At 40.7% G+C, this 8,604-nt stretch overlaps 1 non-coding gene across 1 annotated transcript; it reads right to left on the reverse strand.

Moving 5' to 3' along the window:
• Nucleotides 1–6,437: 6,437 nt before the first annotated feature.
• LOC122080414 lies at nucleotides 6,438–6,544 on the reverse strand. The gene has a single exon (XR_006140710.1). It is a non-coding gene; the product is annotated as a small nucleolar RNA R71 (small nucleolar RNA).
• Between the last annotated feature and the right edge of the window lie 2,060 nt (nucleotides 6,545–8,604).

Consider the following 8,604-nt stretch of genomic DNA (forward strand, 5'->3'; position numbering starts at 1 on the left):
CAATGGGGGCAAAAAGTGGATTTTTGGACTAATAGGAGGTTGTGGCGTAGGGTACACTAGCGGAGTAGTGCATACGCGAAAGTGGGTGAAGAGGAAATCTCTTCACTCGTTGGGTAGTGGAACACAAATCCTGACAATTGACGGTGGCATACAAGGTTGGGTTGAAGTGCACGACGCATGATTGGCACGGATGCACGGGTGGGCAGCCAAGGTGCACAGGCTGGGCATGCATGGTGCACAAGTTGGGCAGGCACAGTGCACGAGCTGGCTTGCAGCATGCACAGGCTGGCCAGCACTTGCTTGAGGGATGCAGCAAAGGGCGCAAGGAGCAGTAGGTGAGGGCTTGAGCAGTAGCAAGCAGGGGCCCATATAGCAGCACGCAAGGGCGCGCATAGCAGTAGGTGGGGGCACGAGTAGCAGTAGATAGGGGTGCGATCAACAGTAGGTGGGGGCGCGCGCAGCAGGGTTGTGCATGGGGCTGCTGGATGGCTTGCCTACTGGCCAGCACATACAACACACGTGGGGACATGGAATTTTCTGATGACGATTGCGGGAGATCTGATGGTCCGATTTTGGCGTGCCATATATCGTCAGAATCATATTTTCGAGTACTATACATCTATATAGTCATCTTGACCAGATTCCTTCATATATAAAAAGTCAAAATTGGACCCTCTTCTCTCCCATGCAGGGGTTTCTAGGGTTTTCAAGTAGGGGATGAATTTGGGGTATTTGGGTAGGTGGGAAATTTTTCCAGGTTTCCAGCAGGCTTCCTAGTGTGCGTAGCATACGTACGAAAAAATATAATATTTTAGGGACGAATGCGGGGATCCGACTGTCCGATTTTGGCATGCCATATATTGTCAAAATTTTTTTGTCGAGTACTATCCATCCATACTGTCATCTTGACCAGATTCCTTCATATATAAAAAGTCAAAATTGGACCCTCTTCTCTCCCATGCGGGAGTTTTCAAGGTTTTTTAGGTTGGGGATGTTTTTAGGTTTTCTTAGTCAATCATCATCTCTGTTGATCGGAAGTCAGAAGTTGCATCCAAGATCCATATTTCATCATAGCCAGAGGAGGGTGACAAAATTGGGTGTCTACAGATGCCCATATCTAACTAATATGGGGGGTGTTCCATCACCATGCTCCTAATAAATGCAAAAAAAAAAAAAAAAAAAAAAAAAAATTGAGATTCTAATTCCAAGGTGCAATTCAAGAATTCTTACCATAAAAACAAAATTCAAAGTAATTCCTTGTGGTAGATAAATTCACATGCAAATGGGAAAGTGAAATCTACTTAGTAGATAAAAAAACACATGAAAGTGGAGGTAAAATTGGTAGAAGGTGAAGTCTAAGCCAAGATTCAGAGATTCCGAATCAATGGTAAAAAATTCAAAGTTCAAAGATTCCAAATCAAAAGTCAGAATCAAAAGTTCAAGATCAAAAGCCAAATTTTTAAGAATCAAGGGCTTAAATCCAGTGGCCCAATTTCATTGACCTGGCCCCAGGTGGCCCAATTTTATTAACCTGGACCCAGGTGGCCCAATTTTATTAACCTGGCCCCAGGTGGCCTAATTTCATTGACTGGCCCAGGGAGGCCCAATCTCATTGACCTGGCCCCAGGTGGGCCAATCTCATTAACTCAGCCCCAGGAGGCCCAATCCCTTTGAATCCGCTCCGAGTGACCCAATCTCATAGACCAAATTCCCTGAACTGGCACATGTGAAGCCCAGCTAAGGAAAATCTAAGAATCAAATGTTTTAATTGTTGCAAGATTGGAAGAGTAGCAAATTTCTTTCCTGTAACTGATGGTCCTAGATAGTCTAGATTGACTCAAAAGACCCAGCTTGGAGACCAATTTCCTAAACTGGCACATGTGAAGCCTAGCTAAGGAAAATCCAAGAATCAAATGTTTTTTGCCTGTTGTAAGATTGAAAGAGCAGTGAATTTCTCTCTTGTAACCTTTGGTCCCAGATAGTCAGATTAGCTCGAAAGACCCAACCTGGAGACTAAATTCCTTGAACTGGCACATGTGAAGCTCAGCTAAGGAAAATCCAAGAACAAAATATTTTTGCCTATTGTAAGATTGGAAGAGCAGCGAATTCCTTTTTTGTAGCCGATGGTCCCAAATACTCCAGATTGGCTCGAAAGATCTAGCCTGGAGACCAAATTTCCCATACTAGCATATGTAAAGCCAGGCTAAGGAAAATCCAAAGATCAAAGTACTAACATATTTTGCAGGATTGGAGGAGCAATGAATTTTTTTCCTATAATTGGTAGTCCAGGTAAGTCCTAAACTTCAAAGTAGTTAAGAGATATTACTTGTTGCATTTTCAACTCTACCATTGATGAGCAAGATGATGACAGTACATGCTTCGAGTGACAAAATGTGGTTATTCTTTTTTCTACCCTTTGGCTGTTGGCATAGGCCTCGACCAAAGAGGGGCATTCTATAGATACCAAATTTTGTCACCCTCCCCCGACTATGATGACATATGGATCTTGGATATGACCTTTCTCCTCCGATCAACAGAGATGATAACTGACTGCGGTAACTATTCCCAGGAGCATTTCATACTCACCCAAAATTCCCATAAAACCCACGCGAGAGAAATGATGGGTTCAATTATGACATTTTTATATATGAAGAAATCTGGTCAAAGTGACTGCACATACACAGTATTCAGAATTACAATTCCAACGATATATGGTACGTCAAAATCGGACCATCAGATCTCCCACAATATTCTAGGAAGTCGCACCTTGAGTGCCCAAACCCCGCCCATGCAAGCACTCATGCCTTGGCTTGAGTGCCCAAACCCCAATCATACGAGCCCCCATGTCTTGTTAAACCCCACCCATGCATGCCCCACGTACGCCCAACCAAGCCCCCTATGCACACAACTAAGCCCTGAGTGCACATGGCCAAGCACCCAAATAAGTCCCGTGTGCACACGACCAAGCCCCACGTGCACCCAACCAAGCCCCACTTGCACACTGCCAAGCCCGGATGCACCCGACCAAGCCCCGTGTGCATTTGGCGAAGCCCTGCATGTACCTGACCAAACCCTGTGCATACCCGACCAAGTCCCACGTGTACTTGACCAAGTTCCAGCACCCATGTCAGAGCCCCCACACCCCGACCAAAGCCCCCACACCACTGTTGGAGCCCCAGCACCACTGTCGGAGCTCCAGTGCCCCTACTGGAGTTCCAGCATCCCTGTTGGACCACCAGCACCCCTATTGAGCCTTCTGCACCCCTGTCAAAACCTCCGACACTCACATTTGTGATCAAAATCCCTCTTCTGGTGACCGGATCAGAGAAGGAATTCCCTCTTCACCCACCTATGTACCCTACACTGACCCGCTAGTGTACCCTACACCGTAGCCTCCCATTGGTCCAAAAAAGAATCTTTTCCCATAATTGGTCCAAAAAATTACCTTTTACCCCATTGACTATGAAAAACTACCCTCCACCCTATTGGTCCAAAATTTTTTACTTTCACTCCATTAGTTTAGAAAAATTACTTTTTACTACCATTGGTTAGGAAATTTTTTGTCCTCCCTATTGGTCCAAAAATTCTATAAATACCCCCCTTCCTTCGGTTTTGGACACAACAACAGCCCAAGTCTCTTAGTGAGCAACCCATAGTAGAGAAGCTTTGCCCTCTCTCCTCCCCTTTCCCCCTTTAAGGTTTTTTAAGTTTTCAGAGAGATCTTCATAAGCTTCGAAGTATTCTTCGGGCCTTCGAAACTGTTCTTCGGGTCTTCGAAACTCTTCAATGCTTTGCTTTTTTGAGTGATATATTTGGGTAGGAAAAGTGATGAGCACAATTATGTGTGAAATCTAGGGTAATAAAACACGCATTTTGTATATTTAGAATGGAGCTACCTTGGGTTTTATTCTCTTTTTGCAGGTTTTGTATTTTAAAGGCTTTAAGCATTATCGGGTGTCATATCTCTCCAACAACTACCTAGTGTAGTTGGTGAGCTATGGTGTGCAAAATTCCCTTGCTCACTAGGAGGTCTCAAGTTCGAATCTCATGGTTGTCTTTTTTTGGAGAATTTTGTTAAAGATTTCCTACTTTTCACTCACTTAAAGCACTAAGGGCATGGAGGGGATTTTCACATCAAATTAAAAGCACGAAAAATCATGGAAGGGGTTCTTACGCAAGAAGGAAAGAAAAAAAAGGGAGAAATAAATCTTGTCCAAATCTTCTCTCTCCTCCACATCATCACCAAAAGATTGTCCAAATCACACAAAGTAAGAAGGAAAATCGTCCCTTGGAGGGAGAAAAGGAAGAAAAATAAATAAAAAAAAGGAAAGAAATAAGCAAAAAAAAAAAAATTATAGGAAATTTCTCCAAGTTTATTTCTCTCTTCTCTCGCCTCCACCTTAGCACTTTTGGTCTCAAAAGATCTCACTACCAATTGTGGGTTTCTCCCTTTTAGGAAAGAAAAATTTGTTACCCTACCTCCCCATTCCCTATAAATACAACTCATGTAAGAGAGGAGGGGAGACACTTCATTCTTCTTCTAGGTTTTTTTCTTTTTTTAGTTGCTCTATCTCTTTCACTAGTTTTCTCTTTCTCTAGCTCTAGTTCTAGGTTTGTGCTTTAAACACTTTTGTAAGTTCTTTTTATTCAATTAATGCAAACACTTTTGTTTTTTATTCAGTTTTTTTTATTTTTATTGTTTAAGCAATTGAAGTTGTAATTTTCAAGTTCTAGTTCTAGGCTTAGTTCTAGGTGACAAGAACAAGCTATGAAGCATGTCTTTCAAGTTCCATTTTTTTTTCTTTAGATTTGTTTTCTCTAGTACTAGAAATTTCAGATTTGGTTTATTCCAGATCTGGTTTTTGGTATTGGTAGTATCTCAAATCGATCAAGTTTTCAGTTCAAGGGTTGAAGTTCAAGTAAGAAGGCTCCCTCAATAGTCTTCTCTCCCCCCTCTCATTCCCTCTTCTGACTACCCTTTCTTTCTTAATTTAGGATTTTAATTTCAGTCGTTACATTATTGCTATCCTTTTTCCCCCAAGGTTTATGGCTAGTGTATGTGTTGGTTTTGCCCCTCCTAGCCATAGAACCATCAATTTATTACGTTTATTTTAATTGTCTCCCTTTCCCTAAAGCCAAGTAGAGTAACCCTTGTAAAAGTGACTCTCTGGTCAAGTAGGGAAGCTCATATTATGATGCATCCCTCGGGCTAAGTAGAGAAACCTACTTGTGAGTCTCTTTCTAGCTTTCTCCCCTTTCTTTTACTTTATTTTTATTTCAGCATTTTTTTCTTTATTATTTTTTTTTAAATTCCATGGGTTGTTTATTTTCAATTATTTATTTATTTAATTTTAATTGTGTGGCTTGCGTCTTTAAATTCTTAGATGACGAATGGTTAGGACGTTATTTTAGATACATATGTTTAGGATGGTAATTAAAATTATATCACAACGATTAATCGGTTCACTTTCGCATTATTAAAAGAAGTAAAAAAAAAGTGGCTGCTCTCCCTGTGTTCGACTCGTAGCTACACTGATCTGTACGCTTGCGATTATATTTAAAATCGCAAACAAGTGTTTTTACGCCGTTGCCGGGGAGACAGTTCCATGTTATTTTTCACTTTCTTTTGGTAAATCGGAGTGCTTTGTTTGCTTTGTTTTGTTTTTCCTTTCTTTTATTGAATTCATGAGAGGAACAACTTGCAATAATAGTTGTATTGGTGGAGGTCGCCATACCTCACAGTATGATAAAGATAGGTTTTGCCCTGTAGTAGTACCTCAGGAATTGACTTGAGCAACCCCGGATCCCTGTCGATAAGCTCCCAAAAAGCCAAAAAAATCAAAAAAAAAAAAATCAAAAAAATCAAAAAAATAAAAGAAAATCATAAAAAAAAGTTTTTCTATCCATTATTTTGTGCTTGTCTTACTCTAGTTGTGGGTAGTTTTCTGTTGCATGAGTGTTAGGTGGGTACATAATACTAAGAATCGGTTAGAAATAGGAGATCCAACAAGTAGTGACCCTATACGTTTGCTCTTTTTAAAACCCTTTAATATGGGAGACCAACAACAAAACCCTTCACCTAAATCTCTGAAAGATAGGTTCTATCCTGCTAGAACAGCCCAACCTTCCTACATAGTTCTACCACAAGCCCAGGGTAATAATTTTGAACTCAAATCTCAATACATCACTATGTTGCCCACTTCCATGGGTTGACCTCTGAGGATGCATACCTATTTCTAAGGGAATTTGAAGAGGTATGTGTTCTAATTAAGATCCAACAGCTTTCTGATGATGCTATTAAGATTAGGTTTATCATTTTTGCATTGAAAGACCAAGCTAAGAGGTGGTTGTATGGGTTACCCACAAATTCCATAACCTCATGGGAATAGTTCACAGTTGTCTTCCTTAAGAAGTTTTTCCCAACTCACATGACCAATAAGCTTAGAAGTGATATCCTTCAGTTTAGGCAAAAGACTAGTGAGTCATTTTCCAAACTTATGGAGAGATTCAAGGATCTACTCCAAGAATGCCCTCACCATGGCTTAGACCTATGGTATTTATGTCAAATAATTTATGAGGGTATTGATTACCCAACTAAAAAAATGATAGTCTATGTGCACTGAGGGATTCACATCCTTTACAGATGAAGGAAAGGTAAGGGAATTCTTACTTGACTTAGCTGACAAAACCCGTGAGTGGGAATCAACCCAAGAGAGTGAAAGAACCATAGGAGGAAAATGATATTTTGTGGATGGGATAGTAGCCAAGGAAGCCCATTTGGATAGCCTAATCAAGAGAATTGAGGCTATTGTTCCTAGAGAGCCATCATTAGTCAATTTGGTTAAGATTTGTGCTTGGTGCAAGTCCCCTGGACATCTCATAGAAGAATGGTCCAACACCTCTGGGGGCACTTCTAATGATAGTGTTAATGCCTTATACAAGAGTAATCCATATAGTAATACCTACAATCCAGGATGGAGAAATCACCCAAATTTCTCTTGGAATCAGGGCAACCAAGCAGGGCCTTCCAATTTCCATAATCAAGGTCAACCTGGACTCCAAAGGCCTCCCTTTGCACAACAATCTTTTTCCCAAAATGCTTTACCTAGGTTAAATGTAGGACCTCAGGCTAGTTTTCCTAGGGCCCCTCTCCTATCATCTAATCAGCAACCCCCTGGGTTTACCAACACTGGAGAGGCAAGTAGAATAAGTGACTTGAAAAAAAATATGACCCTCTTCATGACAAGCCATCAAAATCTTACGAGAGAACTCACTCAAGTTGTCTCAATTATGCATGAGAGGGAGAAAGGAACTTTACCCAGTCAACCAGAGCCTAACCCTAGGCATCATCAACCTATTAGTTCACAAACATCAACTAATGCACCACTAAATATAGTACAAGGTTAGACCCAACAAGGGCCCTCTAACCAATGTAATGTTATTTATGCCCTTAGGAGTGGTAGAGAGTACCAACTGAGCGTTCCTAAATCTTCCTCATCTATTACTCCTGTTAACTCTCCTTCAGTTGAGGACACAAGTGTGCCTCTTGTTCCAGGTTCGTCTGATGAACCTAAAGATTTTTTTGAAACTAAAGATGATTTGGTTGAAGAAACCAAAAATGATTCTTCTGAACAAGGGAAAATCCATAACAGTCCTTATGTTCATCCTATCCCATTTTCTAATCGCTTGGTACACAAAAAGAAGATTGCTTCCATGGATAAAATTTTAGAAGTCATCAAAAAGGTAGAAGTGAACATCCCTCTTTTGGATGCCATATCCCATATCCCCGCCTATGCAAAGGTACTGAAAGATTTATGTACTCACAAACGTATCACTAGTATGCCCAAAAAGGCGTTCTTGGTAGGTAACATTAGTTCCATAATTACTTAGCCTATAGCAGCCAAGTATAAGGATCCAGGGAGCCCTACCATATCTTGTGTCATAGGCAACACCTACATTGAGCATGCCTTACTTGACCTTGGTGCAAGTGTGAGTCTTTTACCTTTCCATGTGTACAAGCAACTTGGATTGGGAGAATTAAAAGCCACTGGAACTACTCTTCAGTTGGCAGATAGGTCTGTTAAAATTTCTAAAAGGATGGTTGAGGATGTCTTACTAAAGGTGGGGAAATTTATTTTCTCTGGTGATTTCATTGTGTTAGTACCAAGCCCTTCTCAACCAAGGATGAGATCCCAATAATTCTAGGAAGACCATTCTTGGCTACCAGTAATGCATTAATCAATACCGGAATGGTTTCCTAAGATTATCTTTTGGTAACTAAACTGTTGAGTGTAACATTTTTAGGATAGGCAAGCAACCACATATGGAAGAAGAGATTAATATGATTGAGGATTTTCTGGATTTTTTTGATGATTTAATTACCAACTTTGATATTAATTTTGATTAAAAATTCCAAGAGTGTATGGATGAGTTGGATGATGATAGTGAAATTTTTTTTTTCTAAAGTCTTGAGTCTTCACACACCTGTGGAGCCCTTAGGACCCCTTTCCAATTCCATTCCCAAACCTTCCATAGTTGAGCCCCCTAAGCTAGATCTTAAGGAGTTTCCATCTAATTTGAGGTATGCTTTCCTAGGGCCTGACC

This window comes from Macadamia integrifolia, chromosome 5 (genome assembly GCF_013358625.1).
Source record: "Macadamia integrifolia cultivar HAES 741 chromosome 5, SCU_Mint_v3, whole genome shotgun sequence".
NCBI classification, from domain to species: domain Eukaryota; kingdom Viridiplantae; phylum Streptophyta; class Magnoliopsida; order Proteales; family Proteaceae; genus Macadamia; species Macadamia integrifolia.